This window comes from Miscanthus floridulus, chromosome 15, assembly GCF_019320115.1.
Source record: "Miscanthus floridulus cultivar M001 chromosome 15, ASM1932011v1, whole genome shotgun sequence".
Lineage (NCBI taxonomy): Eukaryota > Viridiplantae > Streptophyta > Magnoliopsida > Poales > Poaceae > Miscanthus > Miscanthus floridulus.
In genome coordinates, this window is record NC_089594.1 from 70,055,671 (window position 1) to 70,075,990 (window position 20,320).

Sequence of the window (20,320 nt, forward strand, 5' to 3'; positions counted from 1 at the left end):
GTGCAGCGTTGCGTTGCTCACATAGAAAGGAGAAGGGTGAGGTCATCATTGACCCCTTGCCCTAGAGTTTGGCCTAGGTCTATGTGGCATAGATGGGCCACGGCTGCTAGGATTGTGTTAGCTTGGTTGTCATCGGCCGCCCGAGCGGCTAACTAATTGGTGTCTTAAGATACCTAGGGTATCATAACCCTGACAGTAGCCCCCGAGCGTCTCTGCGATCATGAAGTGATAGTGGAGGCATGGTTATCTATGTATCTCAGGTGCAGGTTTGAAGTCATGGCTGATCCAAGCTCGGAGCTCGACCCCTAGCGGGCTAGCTAGTGCGTTTAATGCGGTAGGTGGCTATCATGTCCCATCCCATCAAGCTGTCTTGATGGTGCAGTATGCGACTACTCTACTAAACCTGGCTGTGTCAGTGTGCTACGTGTCGGGGTACATGAGTCAGGCGGGGCTGAGTGGTCTCATCGACGCCGTGCTGGCTCCACCTTTAGGTGGACCTCGATTTCCCTAACCTCATGTGGGCATCTGACATTACCTGTGTGTTGACATTTCTTAGCATCACTCTTAACTAAGTTGTCATCCCTTGCATGATGCCAGAAATGCGTTGTTGGTAATTATGAGAACACTTGTAAACTATATATATAACATATCCGCAAGCACACAAATAATTTACCATTGTAACATTTCACTCGGAGTACACCGAGTATCGTTATTTATATTTTATCCATAGGGAGGAGCTATGTGGTTGTGTTGGCATAGGGATATTGACAAATATGTATACTTATGATAAAACCACTCTCATGCTATGGCAGGGGTAAGTCGAGTGATCAATAAATGATAAGTGTAAGGTAATAATGGTATTCTAGAGATAGAAATAGATACTCATAAAATGTAGTAAGGCTAAGCAGGAGATTCATTAAGTGCAAAAGATTCCTAAGTCATTACTTATCTACTAAATCTTTTGTACACCCAAGTATATACACTCTCATCTATAGTATAACTAACTTTGGATCTATGCATAAGAACATTACTAAGGAAGATTAAGAATAGAGCTTGTCTCCCTTCGCAATCATATTCTACATGCTCTACAAATGGGGAGTGGACTGCAAAGGACTCAACGGGAGTATCACATCCACGATCTACCACATGACCTAGAGTGCAGAATGCATCCGCAGGCAAACAATATCTAAGCACCATGCTTACATAATGTCGACCACTTAACTCACTTGAGTACTGAGCTAAGAGCTTTGTGAACAAATGCATATATTCATTATCAATCATAACTATATCAAGCATATTACTAGAGCAAACTAGGAACATAATAAATAGCAACATAATATTGAAGTAGCACAAAGTCACAAATAAAGAGATTTAATGGCTATACCAATCTCCAGACGACAGATCTGGAATCCTGAGCAATATCCCAAACTCTACTTGAACCTTGCTAGCTAGCCTATACTAGAAACTTGAAGAATTAGAGCTCTATTCTCTTCTCTCTAGAAACCCTAATTTCTGGTCTACTCTTGACTTTTGGCATCCTACTCTAGAGGGGGGCAAGGGCTGATTATATAGGCCAGAGCGTCCAATGTGAGCCCCTGGATCAAACCGAGTTAAAGGATGGCATAGATACATCCTAGGAGGCGGTGGGGAACTGACATACGAAGGAGGCTAACAGGTGGGTCCCCCAGAGGCTGGCCGGCCCCACCTAGCAGTGGTTTGGCCCCCGCTTCGGTGTGGAGTCCTCTCAAGTCTTCTAGAACCTTTTGGAGTTGATTTTGTTATGGATAAGCATGATTTTATTTGGTGATTTGATCCTCCTTGATGGTTTTCTGAAATATCCCTGCTAAAAACACAAATTCACAAAAACTCATGGAAATTGTCAGTTTAAACCCCTAAGTCTATGTTAGTGATCCTTTTTATGCATTTATTCATGTTATGTTGACGGTTTATGATGGATGGTAACTACCATCAACTAACTCCCCAAGCCTAACCTTTGCTCATCCCTGAGTAAAGCTAATCTTAGCAATGGATTAGGAGTTTAGAATTTTTGAAAACATTGATGTAACTCCTTAAAAGTACACATGCGTTCAAACAAGAATTCCCCTCTGGATTAAAATTCATCGATCTGACTTTCAAACTTACCCATATTACCTTCTACCATGGGGCTTTCTAGCTTTCACTTGGATCTTGAGCAATTGAAAGATAGAATGATCAAGTCAAGCACTATGTCTCAAGTTCTTCTGTTCAACCATTGTTCTAGAGTTTTATAAGTTTTCAAAATAAAAACTCAGAGATTCCTTTGTATGACACTCTCAAGTCTCTCATATGTGTGGTATTTGTGGATCCTCACCAAGGCAATGAATGATGTTATACCTTTTCTTCTCCTATAACTAAAGCTTATGTGGAGCTCATAGGAGTGGTAATTGCATGAAGAGAGCATACTTGCAATACATATATTGTAAAGTCAAACCTCGGATCCAAAGAGAGTTGAGTCATACAATCAAATCAAGATATGCATGTGTGTGGAATATAGTGGATATATATGGTGGCTAACTTAATTCTACTATGCTCCTTGAAAACATATCTCTCATTTTAAACTTGGAAACAATTGCAAGGAAACATGGGATATCTTATTCATCTCTTTTTTAGGCGGGCATCTAAGTACCCATTGTTTTAATACTTTGGACACTTGTCCATTTTTTTCAATTCTTCTTTCTTCTTTTCTTTTTTATGAATAACTTTTGCATAGCCCATGCCTCTTTTCTGTAGCAAACTTTTGAGAGATAGCAATAAGAACTTGGAGCATTTATTTGGTGGAAACCTATGAAGCATATTTTTGGTGTTTTCTCCCAATGTAGGAGTAAAACATTTTTGTGTGGATCTAGATGGAAGGCATGTTTTTATGCCTACCCCTAGTGTAGGAGTAGTGCATATGTTGGTGGTGTGTACGTGATCTGATTTTAAGAGTATGACAAACCTCTCATAAGGCATCAACAAAGCTTGACTAAACTCAATGCAAAACAAGTAGCATATAAGTGGAAGTTTTCCTAGCCTAGATAAACATGTTTGGCTCTGGTAGGAATTCAAGCTTTGTCATACATGATCTCATCATGTTGCTATGTTATGTTTTTCAAAAGAAATCTCTAGAATTCAGTATCACTTGGAACAAGATAAATAGCAGCTCAGACTTTTTATATCATATCCGTCAATTACCTAGACTTAGATCAAGCATATGCTACCCATGAGTTTTAAGTTCAGAGCAAATTCTTATGTCAAATCAATCTCATCCAAAACTCAGGAGAATTCAAGGCTAAAAACTAGGTACTTGAAAGGAATTATAATAGAGCAACTATTCATCATTTCCATCATGTGAGATCAACTTCAAGTTCTATTTATTTATTGACTCTTAAAAACAAACTAAAGCACACCTTAAGCAAACTATATACACACTCTTTTTATTTGGTTTCCATCATTTTTTAGATCATACCATAGTAATATATATAAGACAAAGTCAAATCATTATTTTATTTTCTTGGTTTTGCACTTTTTTTAATAATAATACAAATTAGAAAATTAAATAAACTAAAGAAAATAATAAAATATTAGAAAGAAAACTGACCTTAGGCAAATGGGGGCACCTCCCCCAAGCTGGGTGTTGCTATGGTTCTTTAGCGAGGTGGGTGGTCAATGTGGAGATGGCCAAACAAGTAGTTCGAGTTGTCATTCTCCTGTTGCTGGATGGCGACGAGGCATTGCCCTTCTTCTTCTTCCCACTGGGAATATTGATGAAGAGTGTTCTAGATCTCTTGCTAGTTCTCCTCGATGGTGGTGAGCCTAGTGTTGAAACGAGTGTACTCCATCTGTTGCTCATGATAACCTGTGGGATGGTCGTGATAGCCATGGGGAGAGAAGGACATGCGTCCTCCCTGGTGGCCACTGGAGACCTCCTCGTACTGCTGCTACTGGTAGTAGTCGAAATTGCCGTCCTGCCATTGCACACTTGAGCCTTGATGCCAAGAGCTCTCAGTGTGCTAAGGAGCGGGCTGCTCCCAACTAGCATGCTCGGTTTGGTGCATGTGGGAGGATCCCGGCTGATCCCAGCCTGCATGCTGAGGAAGGTGCATCTGGGAAGGTCCAGCTTGATAAAATCCTGCATAGTTGGTGAAGGCTGGTCCTTCTAGAATGGGGTCATCTCCATGGTACTGAGGCTATGGGTTGCGAGTAATCCTTGCAGAGGCACTCCTGTGAGGTGCTTGCTCTATTTTCTGCAAATCAAAGGCAAATGAATCTAGCACATATAGACTGAGGTTCCGGTCTAGTAACGGAAACTCATTTATGTAGTTCACATACATCATGACTATTTTCCCATCCTTGCCCTTTTTTAACATGTGTGCATGATTAAAATAGCCATAATCAATAATCCATCGGGGACTGTCAATATATGTAATAGAAGCGTTTGCTAGTAAACCCAAATTTCTAGCTATGCGGGTGACCAAAGAAGTGCACCCAACATCTCTCTTAAGTCCAAGAAATTCTGCCCATTGTGCCATCATGAATTTTATAGGTGAGACCTTCTTTCTTTTAACCATGGCATATAATAACTTCAGTTCATCATTCCTAACTATGCGGAAGTCATTTCTAGGAAAAAGAGAAAATCCTAGCCATTTGTGCATGAACCGCAAAGTAGGGTGGTGAATGTCATTGGTGCGAGGGAGGTAGCAAACAATTTCTTTTGATATCTCCCTCCAAAACTTATTCCTATCAAAGTCTTGTATAGCTGAGTCTACATTTGTGCACTAAGTAGGGAATCCTAGAAGCTCACTAAAGTTCTTCCACTGAAAAGAAAATTCTTTCCCAAAGAACCTAAATGAGACTTCCGAGTCGGTGGTCTGTAAAGTACATAAAAATTCAATAGTCAAAAGCTTGCACCCTGACTCATCTATTTCCCATGCATCCTCTCATCCTATGGCCTTGAAAATAAGTTCAAATTTGGAGTCCATACCTGTGGACTAAAGTAGGGCTGGATCAAAGGCAGGGGTGAGGACGAAATCCCGGTCGTTCAGCTTCTTGTAGATGTTCTTCTCCCTATCATCCCGGAGCTTGAGTTGCTTTTCTTGTAGAAGAACGTACCTCTCCACGGGAGCTGATTGGGACGGTGCTCCAACAGCAGGAGATGGAGGATCAACCTCCATGTCGGTGATTGCTCGGGATGAAGAACTTCTCATTGAATGGAACGATATCGCCCGGTTGAGCTTGTCAGCGATCTTGCTCATTTTCCTACAAAATAGACGAAAACAACACAACTCGTGGAACGAGATTAGGAAAATAAAAATGTTAGTGGTTAGCCGTCCAAGACTACCGAGTGAATATTCTAATCAAGATTTTGGCATGTCTTCGACCCTAATTCTTTTTAATTTCCTCTCTTGATTTGGACAGCACTACCACCCTTAAACTCTATTTTTCTTGCTCAAATTTCAATAGCACCTCTTCCTCTCTTTCTCAAGATTTTAACACTACTCTCACACTCAAACTTTCCCACACTCTTTCTTACTCTAACACTTCTCTATTCAAGAGAATTTTAACTACAAAATTTGAAACTGGATTTTTGAACTTGGAATGGTGAAATGCAGTATGTGTGAGTGAGTTGAGCAGCCAGGAGAAGTGGTATTTATAAAGGGGAGAGGGGGAGGCCGCCTAGCCTAGTGGTGGGGCCGGCCAGCCCCACAAGGTCGACAAATGGCCTTTCTATTTCCTGATGCTTCCTTTGCTTCGTGGTTAAGTAGGTGAAGTGCTCCTTTAAGTGGGAAATATCTCCTGGATGGTGCAGAGTGAGGGTGGTGGAGATATGGAGGTGATGGTGGAGGTGAAGTGGAGATGGAGGTGATGGTGGTGGGCCCCATGTAGTTGTGGGTCCCGGTAACTATATTTCTACCGTATACATGTATAAAAATGCAATGCAAAATTACTTTTGTGAAACTATGAAATATGAGAAGATGAATGATGATATTTTTTATATTTTTACGCCTCCACAATAAATATTTCTTACGGGGTATTTACGCTCCATAAAAATTATTTACATGGGGCTTGAATTTTTAGTATGCCATGATGAGAATTGTTTATTTCATTTTTCTAATAAAAGTTTTAAGAAGTAAATATGCCGAAGTAAAAATATAATGCGAAAAGAAAATATGGATAACTACCGAGTTACCTCCAGGCGAGGGTTCAGAATTTTAAGTCCACCGAACCAGACTTCTCCGCTTGGGTTTATTCTTCAGGTGTATCCTTCGGTTTCGGAGATGAAGACCTTGATACTTGCTTCTTAAGACACTTCAAATTGGAGCACTGTTCCGGTCTTGGCTTGAAAGCGAACCACTCTTCCTTTCCATTAATATGAAATTTGATCTCTCCGGCTCTGACATCAATGTGCGCATTTGTAGTGCTCATGAAGGGTCTCCCAAGAATGAGTGGTGTCTTCATGTCCTCCTACATGTCAAGTATCCCAAAATCTACAGGAACAACAAAGTTTCGTATTTTTACCGAAATATTCTTAGCTAATCCTGTAGGGTAGCGGACTGATTGGTCGGCTAGTTGCAAACACATTGATGTTGGTGTGAGTGTTGAATGGTTGAGCTTGTCGAAAACCTTCTTGGGCATGACACTAACAATTGCTCCAAGATCGCATAACACATTCTCAAAGTTTTGGCTCCCGATCGAACAGTCGATAGTGGGGTATCCTAGATCCTTCTTCTTGATAGGTGCTGTGTTTAGGATGGCCGCACTACACTCCTCCGTTAACTTGATTACCTCAGTGGAGGGCAGTGGTCTTTTGTTGTTGAGGATATCTCTGAGATACTTCGCGTAGGTAGGCACCTGTATGGCATCTAGCAATGAAATATTGATATATAGCTTTTGAATTACCTCTATAAACTTACCAAACTGCTCATCTATTTTGGCTTTTCGATTTCTATGTGGAAATGGTAGGAGGGCCATGTCATGAAAATCTTGTTGTAACTCTTGCTCTTGTGGCCCAACTTCTTTGTCATCCTTCTTCTCTTCCTACACTTCCACTGGTGTCTTACCTGTCCTTGTCGGATATGGCGGATCATGAGTAGACTTGCCACCTCTTGTGGTTATGGCATTGACCTTCTCAAGGTTAGTGGCCAAAGGTAGAGTAGCAACCAACTAGGCTAATTGAGATTGTCTTTTTATTATAGCTAAGTTGGTCTTTTATGGTAGAAGAAAAATTATCCATTTTAGTGTTTATGTTTTCTAAGACCTTATCATTAAAAGCATGTTTTTAGAAATATTCTCATTAATCCTAGCTTGTTCTAAGATCAAGTCTCTCAAGGATGGTTGTTTAGAATTAGAAGAATTATAGTAATTACCTGGGTACTTAACTTGGTAAGTTGACTGTCGATGAAATATGGTCGGCAGTCCACCGAGGGGGTGCCCGTGATGGTAGATTATCGGTAGACGGTGCGTGTAATCAGGAACTAGATGGTTACAGAGGCACAAGACACAAGATTTATACAGGTTCGGCCGTCGTGTTGGCGTAATACCTACGTCCTATGTCTCATTATTCTGTATTAATTGAGGTGAGATCTGTTATGATCTGTATGATCTAGATGATCTGTCCTCTAGGGGGACCCTTGCCCCTCCTTATATACTCCAAAGGGACAAGGTTACAAGTAAAATATCCAATTTGATACAATTACAATATAGCGTGCTCCGCACGCTTCATCTTGTGAGCTGGGCCACCTCTGCTGGTGCGACCCATGTATACCCATGAGGGTATAGGGGGTCTATTCCCCTATAGCTAGTCCTCGAGTGCCTTGTATCCTTCGAGTAGCGCCGTCTTGAGCTTGCCAGAATGATGTAAGGGGCTCAAGATAAAATTTGAAAAATATTTCCCCCGAAGTGTGCCCACTTTGACTCTGAGTCGAGAAGAGACACCGTCGTCCTTGTAGAATCGGAGGCGTTTGATCTATCAGATCGAGCACATTCACCGTAAGGTGAAGTGTGCCCACTTAGTCCCCGAGCTTGGTAGTAGGTGACGTAGGCACGTGGTGCCAGGGTCTAAAAAGAATTCCCAGTTAAGTTGAGAATTCAATCGTCGTACAGGTGATACGAGATGCACCGGCAGGTGCATCGTACCGATGTAGTCCCCGAGCTTGCTGGAAGGCGAGGTATGAGCCTTGTAGCAAGCTCAAAACGAGAAAGAATATCCCAACTGTATGCGAGTCGCTGGTCGTATGTAGTTGAGACGCAAAGTCCCCGAGCTGTGGTCGAAGAGTGGTCGAGGCAGTCCCCGAGTACAGGTCTAGGGGCGAGCGACGAAGTCCCCGAGCTGTGGTTGGAGAGTTGTCAAGGCAGTCCCTGAGCACAGGTTGAGGGGCGAGCGGCGAAGTCCTCGTGCTATGGTCGGAGGGTCGTCAAGGCAGTCCCCGAGCACAGGTTGAGGGGCGAGCAGCGAAGTCCCCGAGCATAGCTCGAGATCCCTGCAATATAAATATATAAAACGGTAGTATATGATGTACAAACTAATATTTTAAGGAGAAAAATCAACAGTGAAGAAATAGCGTATGACGCTCAGCAGTCATTTGCAAATGAGCATGATGTGATAAAGCAGTTGGTGCTTTGTAAACATCAGTGTTAATATGAAGTTTGTGTTTATGCTTAATATAAACCGCCTGACCAGTTAGTATGTAGCTGAGTCTCCAGCCCTAGCTAGCCCGTGAACCATAACGCGGGGCGCGGAGCCCGTGCACGTGTAGGAAGAACAAAGCGTCGCTAAGGAGCCGCTGCCGACCACCCATAACGCAGACGGCAGACGCTCATGCACGTGTAGGGAGGAGCCGGAGACAGGGCCGTCTCTGGAGGCATCGAGCGTCAACATGACTGGTCGAGGATTTGCATTAAGTATAGCTGTATGTTATATTTAAGATGGTATACATGGACAAACGTTATTTGAAGAATAATCATGATGAGGACGTTGTGGAGAAACATCGTAATGAAAATTGTGTTAAATATAAATATTAGAAGTGTACTTATCTTTGATAGAAATCTAGTCGGTGGCGATGAAGTTGTCCGGTCCTCGAGCTTTTCAGCCTATTGTGATGGTGGGCGCGGTTGTCATAGTGCCGTTCTTCGCGGCGATCATCATTGCGACATGGTCTGGTGGTCGAGGTGGTCGGAGCTCGGTGGAGCCGCTCGGGACGTGGTCGAAGTGGTCTGGTGGTCAAGGTGGTCGGAGCTCGGCGGAGCCGCTCAGGACGTGGTCTAGTGGTCTAGTCGGAGTTGACAGAGGCTGAACGCCGGGATCGATCTTGACTGGGACAGATCGCTGCGGCAGCTGAAGTCACCACGGGTGGTGTTGATAAAGAGGATCCCATCTGATTCGCCGGAAGATCAGCACGCACAGCCCCTAAAAGGGGACCCCTACCTGGCGCGCCACTGTCAACGAAATATGGTCGGCAGTCCACCGAGAGGGTGCCCATGATGGTAGATTATCGGTAGACGGTGCGTGTAATCAGGAACCAGATGGTTACAGAGGCACAAGACACAAGATTTATACAGGTTCGGCCGTCGTGTTGGCGTAATACCTACGTCCTATGTCTCATTATTCTGTATTGATTGAGGTGAGATCTGTTATGATCTGTATGATTTAGATGATCTGTCCTCTAGGGGGACCCTTGCCCCTCCTTATATACTCCGAAGGGACAAGGTTACAAGTAAAATATCCAATTTGATACAATTACAATATAGCGTGCTCCGCACGCTTCATCTTGCGAGCTGGGCCACCTTCGGTGGTGCGGCCCATGTATACCCATGAGGGTATAGGGGGTCTATTCCCCTACATTGACCATTGTTGTTGTTTCCATCCTTGTCTCTATTGTTGTGAACCTGAATTGTTGCCAATGATGTTTACATCCTCTTGCGATTCAGGGAATTCAAAACCCAAATACTCTCCACATGTGTTTTGAGCATTGAAAGCATCTTAAATGGCATGACGATCTTTCTTGTAATTGTCTTGTTGTTTGAGACAATTCAACAGTGCATCCATCTTGGTCGACAGTGCACATACCTCTTCTGGTACTTCTTCACTCTTATTGCATGATGACCAGCCTTGATTAGAGGCTATCTTTTCCATAAGAGTTTTAGCTTTTCCAAGGGTGAGTGACATAAATGACCCTCCAGCAATGGCATCGGGTTGTTCATGAGCTTTCTGAGTTAATCTATGGTAGAAACTTTGCATGAGCAACCAATCTTCCATTCCATGTTGAGGGCAATCTGAAACATATTCTTGAAAATGTTCCCATGCTTCTAGAATGGTCTCTCATTTCTGCTGTTGGAAGTTTGAAATCTTTCCTCTTAAGGCATTGGTCTTACCTACAGGGAAAAACTTTTCTAGGAAGGCCTTTGAACACTTTGCCCATGTATTGATGTGATCTTTGTTGGTGTAGAACCATTGCTTCGCTATTCCTACAAGTGAGAATGGAAAGAGGCGGAGTAGTACGATGTCTTGAGCAACATCCTTGATGACGACCGTGCTACTTATCTCCAAGAAATTCTAAAGATGAGCACTAGCATCTTCATGTGCCTTTCCACTGAATGGGGTAGCTTGCACCATGTTGATGAGGCTTGGATTGAGCTCAAACTCAAGATTATCGATTTTCAGTGTTGGTCCAGTGCGAATGTTCTCGGTGCTTGGAGCAGAGAACTCACATAGAGTCTTGTTAGCCATAGCTTTAGAAACTGGTGTTGGGCTTCCTCTTACTGTGGTCGATTCTGATTGATGGAATTTCTTAAATCACAACCAATCCTGCAATACCCTATATAAGATATGAACAAAGACAAAACAAGGGTAAACCTGCTAAAGCAGAGATTATGATTTTATCAATAAGTATTTATTTGGTCAATTCTATTAGCTAGGTGCCCCTCCCGGCAACAGCGCCAGAAATGCTTGTTGACATTTCTTAGCATCACTCTTAACTAAGTTTTCATCCCTAGTATGATGCCAGAAATGCATAGTTGGTAATTATGAGAACACTTGTAAACTATATATATAAGGTATCCGCAAGCGCACAGATAATTTACCATTGTAGCATTTCACCCGGGAGTATATCGCGTATCGTTATTTATATTTTATCCATAGGGAGGAGCTATGGGGTTGTGTTGGCATAGGGATATTGACAAATATGTATACTTATGATAAAACCACTCTCATGCTTTGGCAGGGGTAAGTCAAGTGATAAAGAAATGATAAGTGTAAGGTAATAATGGTATTCTAGAGATAGAAATAGATACTCATAAAATGTAGTAAGGCTAAGCAGAAGATTTGTTAAGAGCAAAAGATTCTTAAGTCATTACTTATCTACTAAGTCTTTTGTACACCAAAGTATATACACTATCATCTATAGTATAACTAACTTTGGATCTATGCATAAGGAACATTACTAAGGAAGATTAAGAACAGAGCTTGTCATCCTTCGCCGTCATGTTCTACGTGCTCTACAAATGGGGAGTGGACTACAAAGGACTCATGGGAGTGTCACATCCACGATCTACCACATGACCCAGAGTGCAGAAGGCATCCACAGGCAAACAATATCTAAGCACCATGCTTACATAATGTCAACCACTTAACTCACTCGAGTACTGAGCTAAGAGCTTTGCGAACAAATGCATATATTCATCATCAATCATAACTATATCAAGCATATTACTAGAGCAAACTAGGAACATAATAAATAGCAACATAATATTGAAGTAGCACAAAGTCATAAATAAAGAGATACAATGGCTATACTAGTCTCCAGATGGCAGATCCATTATCCTGAGCAATAGCCCAAACTCTACTTGAACCTTGCTAGCTAGCCTTGTCGATGTTTGACCACTGATAGCCTGCCATGGGGGTCCCCGAGGCAGTATGTTTAGGCTTCAGCATATGCGAGACTCGATGGTTAACGCAAGAGATAGTCGATTTATCCTAGTTCGGACCCTCGATCGTTGATCGAGTAATAGCCCTACGTCCAGTCGGTGTTAGCCTTTGTGTTGGATTGATCGTAAAGTGTTGTGTTGTAAAAGTCCTCCATCCCTAGGATCCATGCCCTCCTTTATATAGTCAGGAGGTCAGAATCCTAGTCGGTTTACAATGAGAGTTCCTAGTAGGATTACAGAATAATACTACTACTAAGATTATAGGGGAAGAATCCTAGTTAGACTAGATCTTCTCCCTTCCTTGCGGGGTATCCCATGGGTCCCGCACTGACAAGCCCCCGAGCACTTCGTGGTTGAGTTCTGGAAGCCTCGTCTTGTTCCTTCAAGTCTTGCCGAGCAGGAACAAGCATCGTCTGAGTGTTTTCTTGAGTGAAACCGTGTAGCGCTTCATGAGATCTTCGCGTGGTGTGTACCTTTTTGAAGAAAAAAGTACTCCCATTTGGATGTAGCCCCCGAGCCTCTTGCTGTTTGGCACAAGGAGCTTGAGGGTCTTTTCTTGAAATCACCTTGATTCTTCGTCGAAGGTCTCCCGAGCATATACCCGGGTTCTTTATCGAAAAGAGCTCAGATATAGCTATGTCCGGGTTCTTTTTGTCATGTGGCCTTGAAGTCATCTGTCATGAAGAAGTCTTCTAAGTGATGTGCACTTTTTTAAAGAAAAAAGGGCACTCACCGAGTGTAGCCCCCGAGCCTCTTGCTATTTGGAACAAAAAGTTGGAGGGTCTTGAATCTGAGTTGTTCAAAAGAACTGAAAACCTCTCCTGTTGTAGCCCCCGAGCATATATCCGGGTTCTTTTGTTTAGAAAGAACTCGGGTGCAGGGTCTTGGCATATTCTCTAGTAGTCTGCTGTTGTCAGATCTAGTTGTATGGTGGTGGTTGAGTGTAAATGTTGTTTGTTCATGAGTTGTACAGTGTTGGTATATTCTTTCGAATATGCTTGTCCTTGAGTATTGTTCCTTTACGCCTGAGTCCTCTTTCATTGAATTCTGTCTTTTCACTGTGTCCTTTGTTAGGTTTGTTCCGCTGGTGCTCCTGGTCCATGTGCACCATTTCTTTGGCCTATAAATATCCTCCTCCTGTGCTGTTTTGATTCATCGAGCATTTTTGTCGCGTTGTCTGAAGTCTCTGTAGTCATAAATATGGTAGTTTGTGAAGTAGAGCAGCCCCCGGACGTATTTTACAGTTCTTGTGTATCTTGCCGTAGCTAGAGGGAGTCTTGTTATAGGGATTAGAGGTAGGCTAATCCCGCAGTAGCATTGTACTTGGAAGTACGTGGTGGTAGTTGGAGGGAGTCTTGTGATGTGGGATGCGATCCTTCATCTGGCAGTTTTGGGTTGATCCTCGTCGCCTGCCCTGAGACTGTCCAGTGCAGATCAACACCATATCCAGCATCACATCGGTCTTGGGTAGACAGATGCCTGCTGGCCTTCTCTGCTCCATGTTGTCCCGCCCTGCCGCTGATTTCCGCCTTAGATGCACTGCGTCCGTCCTTTGAAGAAAATAGTGTAGCCGAGGGCAGTTTGTTCTACTGAGTAGCAATTTAGAACACATAGTCGTTCTAGAGCCTAGCCATGTCTGGGTTCCTCTTTGCTACTTTGCTTGTTGTGGTACCGAGTTCGTTGGGTCTTGTAAGATGTGTAATCTTCTATTTTTTGAAACCATTTATAATGGAAAGAATCTTGCCTTCTGAGTTGTCAATCTTTTTTCTCCTGATGTCCCAGTTGTTGATGAGATTTTTGAGTTCTTTCTATAAGGACCAGATTGTTGCTCTCCTTGTGAGGTAACCCTTATTTGCTTTATTGTTGATGAGTTCTTTTTGTGGTAAAATGATAACTCCGCCGTGGTGTTGGATGGATAAGTCTAAAATCTGCCCGTTGAACTGTACCATTGTGTGGATTTGAGCCGTCCATCATTTTAGCTGCGTCGTTAAATGGACTGTTGTGTCCTCATGCCATGTTAAAACAGGCCTGGTGGGCTACGTTTTTACTGGTGTAAAATCTATTTAAAGGCCTTTGTCTTCCTTTTCTTTGGTACCCTGCCTTTGCCTTGAAACCATAGCCTTCAAAATTCCGCCGCCGCCATTGCTGCTGTCGTTTGAGCGCTTCCGTCTTAGCCTTCTCTATTCTTAGTGCCCCATTGCCTTTGCTAGTATATGGGTAGGAAGAAGTCAGCGAGTAAGGCCCAGGCAACCTTCATTGATGAGGAAGCATCGCTCTCCATCATCGAAAATCAAGAATTCATGGCGATGAGGGCTGCTTAGAAGATCTGGCCAGCTCCAACAACAACTAAAGATCAGCTTCGCGAGATCATTAGCGATGGTCTGATTCAGAGCAAGGGTTTCGCTGATTGGAGAGCTCCAGGTGAGCATCGGGTCCCTGCTCTAAGTCCTGGTGAGATTATTCTTTTCGTCTCCTTTATCCGTGCTGGTCTTTGCCTTCCTGCTTCTGCCTTTCTTCACCGATTTCTTAACTATTTTGGGATTAGCCCAAATCACCTTGCTCCTAATGCTGTCCTCCATCTTTCCGTTTTCGTTCATCTCTGTGAAACTTTCCTTAGAATTCCTCCTTCTCTTTCCCTCTTTCATTACTGTTTTCGCCTAAAGCCCCAACCCCACCGCGATGACACCAATGTTCTTGGTGGCTGCGGGATTTAGTTTCGCCAGGGTCTTAAGAGCAAATTCTTTGACTATGACCTGGTTGATTCTGTAAGGGATTGGCGTGCTGACTGGTTTTATGCTGCCAACTTGATTCCTCCCCTTTCCGTTCACTCTGGATCTGGTCCCTTGGTTAATGACCGATGGGAAAAGAACCCTGTGATGACTGCCGAGCTCCAGATGATCAAGCCTTTTCTCGAGAGGATTTGCACTCTGAAATAGCAAGGCTTGACCGGCTTCGGGATTATTTCAAGTCTTCTTCACCGCCGAGTTCAACCTTTGAAGGAGCGTGAACATTATGGTTTCGAGTACTCTAGGGCGGAGGACCCTTCTCGTATGGTCCCCGCCGTTGAGTTGACCGATGAAGAGGTGCTCGAGCGTCTTTAGAAGATGCTAAAAGGAGTAAGCGTTGTCCCGCTTGCTGTCCTTGAGTACAGTGCCAACAACCCGCCCCCTGCTGTGAGTTGTTCTTTTCTTATGCGGGTACTTTTGTGTGTCTTTTGTTGTATCCACTTTTTTGCTTAATCTTCCGTGTCTTGTTGTATTACTCTTTTATAGGAATTGGGGCATAATTTCGTCGATCCAATTCCTCTTGATGACTGCCCTACAAATGTGGAGGCTGGGGGTAGTCTTGTTGGGGCATCCTTGACCAGTAAGTCTCAAACTACCATGATGCTTCCTGGTGTTTCTTCCGCATTTTCTAACGTATATGAAGAGTATGTTCCTCTTCTAGTTCCTCGAGCTCCTCATACTTTCGAAAAGAGGGGGTGAGCGGATAGCTCTTCTTCTGCTCCATCTGCTGCCAAGAAGTCTCGTCAGATGAGTACTCGTCCAGGTACTCTAGTTGTAGCTGGCATGCTCTTAGGTGAGCATATTAATACGCTCTGTCCTTTTGTTGTTTGTTTTTATCTTTGATTGAGTACTTTTGTCCTTTTTTAGCTGGTGCTATGGTGGCCTTGGTTGAGAGTGAAGAAGAGGAGGATGATGATGCCGCCCTCGTTACTCATCGGTGAGTTCTTTTCTTGGTTTCCTATTGTTGAACTCCTCTTTTTGTTTTGACTTTGGTCTTGTTCTCTTGTAGCAAGCGGACATCGGGTTCGAGTTCTTCTGAGGCTCTAGTACTGGCCGCACCGCTCCTGTCGCAGGGTGGTGGCGACGTTTTTGCTGCCATGGTTCCCCCTGTGAGGTCTTCTTTTGGTTTTATGAAGAAGAAGATATCTGATTGAGTGAATTCTGGTTTTATTTCTCTATATCTGTTTTCCTTTTTTCTTATTCTTATTGACGAGTTTCCTTGTTAACTTTTAGGCCCTCGTCTTCCCCGAGCCTCTAGTCGACTTCTTGTCAAACCTCTAGTGCGCCCTTGCGTACTGAGTCTCAGGACTCGAAACACATGGTCGGCGAGGTGGCTGTGAGGGGGACAGAGTCCGCAGCTGCTGATTTGCCGGCTCCTGAGGTGACCGTGGCCATGGTGGCGGGTTCATCTGAGGGATTGACCGTGGCTTCCCAGGAGATTGCCCTGGTCGTGCCTTCTTTGCCTTGGTCGGCTTCTCCCTCTCCTCTTCTTGCTTCCGGTGGTCCGCCTTTGGCTGATGATGTGGTGCAGCAGTTTGATGCCACTCATTGATTGTCAGAGCTAACCGCCGCCTGGGGAAGCTTGTCGACCCTTGTGACTTCTTTTGGGGAAAGGCTCTAGGTAAGTTTTTCTATGGTTCTTTCTTTGGATGTTCATTTTTCTTCTGTCCTTATGTCTTGTTTTTCTTTCTCTCTTTTTGCTCAGTCTTTTTCTCATGATCATACCGGCTTCTTTTTCTTGTCTAAAAATGAGAAAAAGTTGTCTTCTGAGGTGAGTACCCTGAAGGCAGATCTTGACCTCTATCGGGCCGAGTTGGAGACTGAGCGTCAGACGCATCAGAAGGAGGAGAAGGCTCTCCGTGCCTGGGTAGTTGAGGTAGAAAAGCAGAAGGATGCAGCTACTCGGGAGGCCTTAGAAAATGTGGAGGCCATGAAGAAAGAGTGCCATGGTATCGCAAGTTCTTTTTTGCTTCTCTTTGTATTCAAACTTGCCTTTCTGCTGACTTGTCTTTTGTTGCTTGGTCTAGCTCTCCGAGTTGAAAAGCAAAAGCTCTCGGAGGGTATCGAGGAGATGAAGACACTCGTTCGTACTAGCCATAATAAGGCTGAGGAGGTAATTACTCAAGCTGAAGAAGAACTCACGCTTGCTAAGTTGATTAGGCGTGGAGTAGGCAGATATCTTGTGCAGGCCCAAAAAACCGTTGAGGACTTGACTGGCAAGTTGGCAACGACTACTGAGAACTGGAAGGCTTTGTGGAAGCCTTTTCGGTCAGTAGCCGACCTTCTCTAGACTCCAGCAGATGATGGTCATTCTTGGGCTCAGTTCATTCCCCAAGTGCCAACCCATTTCCAGGAGTTCATGAAGCGGTGTGCCCATCTTTGTACCAGGAATGTTCTCGCCTAGGTCTGGGTTCTTTCTCCGAGCTTTCCTTTGTCCAAGGTTGCTGATGAAGCCGAGAGCCAAGAGTATCTAGATGCTGTTGAGAAGTTAGAGCCCGAGGTCGATGATTTAGCCAGGAAGATTGTAGATAATCTTAACATTGATGTTTCTTCTCCTGATGACAATGCTTAATGTAGTCGACCTTTGTATTCCAGTTTCTATAATAAAGCACTATACTTGAAGACTGAATGGAAATTCTTTATTTTTTGTTGATGTCTTCTTTGTCTGTATTTCTTTGTCTTGTAAACAACCCGGCTTAGGTAAATCATTGTCTTGACAAACTTTCTTGATCTGTCGAGTGCTTTTCTGGCTTTTGTTTGTGCCTTGTAAACAACTCGGTATATGTAGATTGATGTCTTGATAGACTTCCTTGATTTATCGAGTGCTTGTCTGGCTTTCGTCTGTGACTTGTAAACAACTCGGTACAGATCGTTGTCTCGGCAAACTTTGTGTTGTTGTTAGTACTGAAAAGACTTAGGACATCTCTAGCTTCTTCTTTTCGTCTTTAACTCAGAGTGTGGTCAGCATCTGGTCCTATCTCTGGTTGCAAAAACATCCTAGGATTGACAAGCCCTCGAGCACTTCATGGTTGAGTTCTAGAAGCCTTGTCTTGTTCCTTCAAGTCTTGTTGAGTAGGAACAAGCATCGTCCGAGTGCTTTCTTGAGCGAAATCATGTAGTGCTTCTTGGGATCTTCTGAGTGTCGCCCTCGAGCCTCTTGTTATTTGGAACAAGGAGCTAGAGGGTCTTTGTCTTGGAATTGCTCTGATTTATGCTCAGGCTTAGTTTCAGTCGTTTTGCTTTTTGGTTCGGGTGTTAGCTTATTAGCTACCCTCATCGGCGGGCTCAAGCATCTTTTCGGCTCTTTTGCTCTCGGCCGGTATGCTCAGGCATCTTTTCAGCCATTTTGCTTATTTGTTCGGGTGTTAGCTTATTAGCTACCCTCATCGGTGGGCTCAAGCATGTTTTCAGCTCTTTTGCTCTCGGCCGGTATGCTCAGGTGTCTTTTTAGCCATTTTGCTTTTTGGTTTGGGTGTTAGCTTGTTAGCTACCCTCATCGGCGGGCTCAAGCATGTTTTTAGCTCTTTTGCTCTCGGCCGGTATGCTCAGGCGTCTTTTCAGCCATTTTGCTTTTTGGTTTGGGTGTTAGCTTGTTAGCTACCCTCATCGGTGGGCTTAAGCATGTTTTCAGCTCTTTTGCTCTTGGCCGGTATGCTCAGGCGTCTTTTCAGCCATTTTGCTTTTTGGTTCGGGTGTTAGCTTGTTAGCTACCCTCATCGGTGGGCTCAAGCATGTTTTCAGCTCTTTTGCTCTCAGCCGGTATGCTCATTGGAAACAACTCGGGGAGAGCCATAATAAGACATATGTTGTCTAGAAAGAACCATCTTTATTGATCATGAACATTGATAAGTCAAAATAGTACATATGTTGATCATGAACATTGATCTCTTGTAGCTTGTATATATATTTTCCCTTGAGTTGTTTTCATGCGTAGAATCTTCTTAGCTGACTGATGTGCCATGTATTGTTGACTTCTTTTCCGTCTTCGGTTGTCAACTTGTATGTGCCTGGTCCGGTGACTTTTGTGACAATAAAAGGACCTTCCTATGGACTGAGTAATTTATGGCATCCGTCAGTTTTTTGTATTCTTCTTAGTACTAGGTCTCCGACTTATAATGATCGAGACTAGGTATTCTTGTTGTAGTGGCGTCTTAATCCTTGGAGGTATCTTGCTAATTGAAGGGTAGCGTTTACTCTGACTTCTTCTGTACTATCAAGTTCTAACCTTCGGGTGTGTTCTGCTTCTCCTTTGTCATATTGTTCTATCCTTGGTGACGTCCAGATCATGTCGGTAGGTAGTATGGCTTCTGATCCGTAAACCAGGAAGAAAGGTGAGTATCTGATGGCTCTACTTATTTGAGTCCGTAGCCCCCATATGACCTTGGGTAATTCTTCAATCCATTTTGATCCATAGTCCACTAGTTCTTCATACAATCTTGGTTTTAATCTGGCTAGTATGAGTCCGTTAGCCCTTTCTACCTATCTGTTGGCCTCTAGATGTGCGACTGATGTGTAATCTATTCTGAAGCCATAGTCCTATGCCCAACTTTGGAATTCAGCGGCTGTGAAGGGAGAACCCAAATCTGTGATGATTCGACTGGGCTTGCCGAAGCGGTGCATAATGTCTTGGATGAACTCGACTGCTTTGGTTGCACTGTATTTTGCGAGTGGTTTGTATTCAATCCACTTGGTGAACTTGTCAATTGCTACGAAGATGTACTCAAAACCGCCTTTTGCTTTCTTGAGAGGTCCTACTTGTTCCAGCCCCTAGTAGGAGAAAGGCCAAGCAGGTGGGATGCAGATGAGGTTGTGAGCTGGCACATGAGCTTGTCTTGCGAACATTTGACAACCTTTGCATCTTCTGACGAGTTCTTCTGTGTCTTTTAAAGCGGTTGGCCAGTAGTAACCGGTGCGGAATGCTTTACCGACTAGTGTTCTTGAAGCGGTGTGATTTCCACAGCAACCTGAGTGTATTTCGTCTAGGATCTCTTTGCCCTCTTTAAATGAGATGCATTTTAGGAGTACTCCTGATGATGTAGCTCTTCTATAGAGCTTGTCTCCTACTAGGACGTAATTCTTGCTTCTGCGAACAACTCGGGTGGCTTCGTCTTTTTCCGCTGGCAACTTGTTCTCTTTGATGTAATCAATAAAAACCTAGGTCCATGAAGTGGTGATTACCAAAATTTGGGTGCCTTTGGCCGAGATTTTAGGGGTTATCTCACCAGGTTGTTTGATAGAGGGACCTGATAACTCCTCTATGAATACACCGGGTGGGACCTTCACCTTGTCTGATCCAAGCTTGGCGAGGACGTCTGCCGCAATATTAGAATCACGCAGGACGTGTAGAATTTCTAATCCTTGAAAATGTTTTTCGAGCTTTCGTATTTCAGCACAGTAAGTGCCCATGTTTTCTTTAGTACAGTCCCAATCTTTGTTGACTTGATTGATTACCACTGCTGAATCGCCATAAATGAGTAAACGCTTTATTCCGAGGGTAATTGCCACTCTTAGCCCATGGATGAGGGCTTCATATTTTGCTTCATTGTTTCAATTTGTTCTTTCTTTCTCTGGCTTGCCTCTAACCTCGGTCTCAC

At 43.6% G+C, this 20,320-nt stretch overlaps 1 non-coding gene across 1 annotated transcript; it reads left to right on the top strand.

Annotated features, from left to right (window-relative positions):
* The first annotated feature begins 10,272 nt into the window (after window positions 1-10,272).
* LOC136509787 (small nucleolar RNA R71) lies at window positions 10,273-10,379 on the top strand. The gene has a single exon (XR_010772528.1). It is a non-coding gene; the product is annotated as a small nucleolar RNA R71 (small nucleolar RNA).
* Window positions 10,380-20,320: the final 9,941 nt, after the last annotated feature.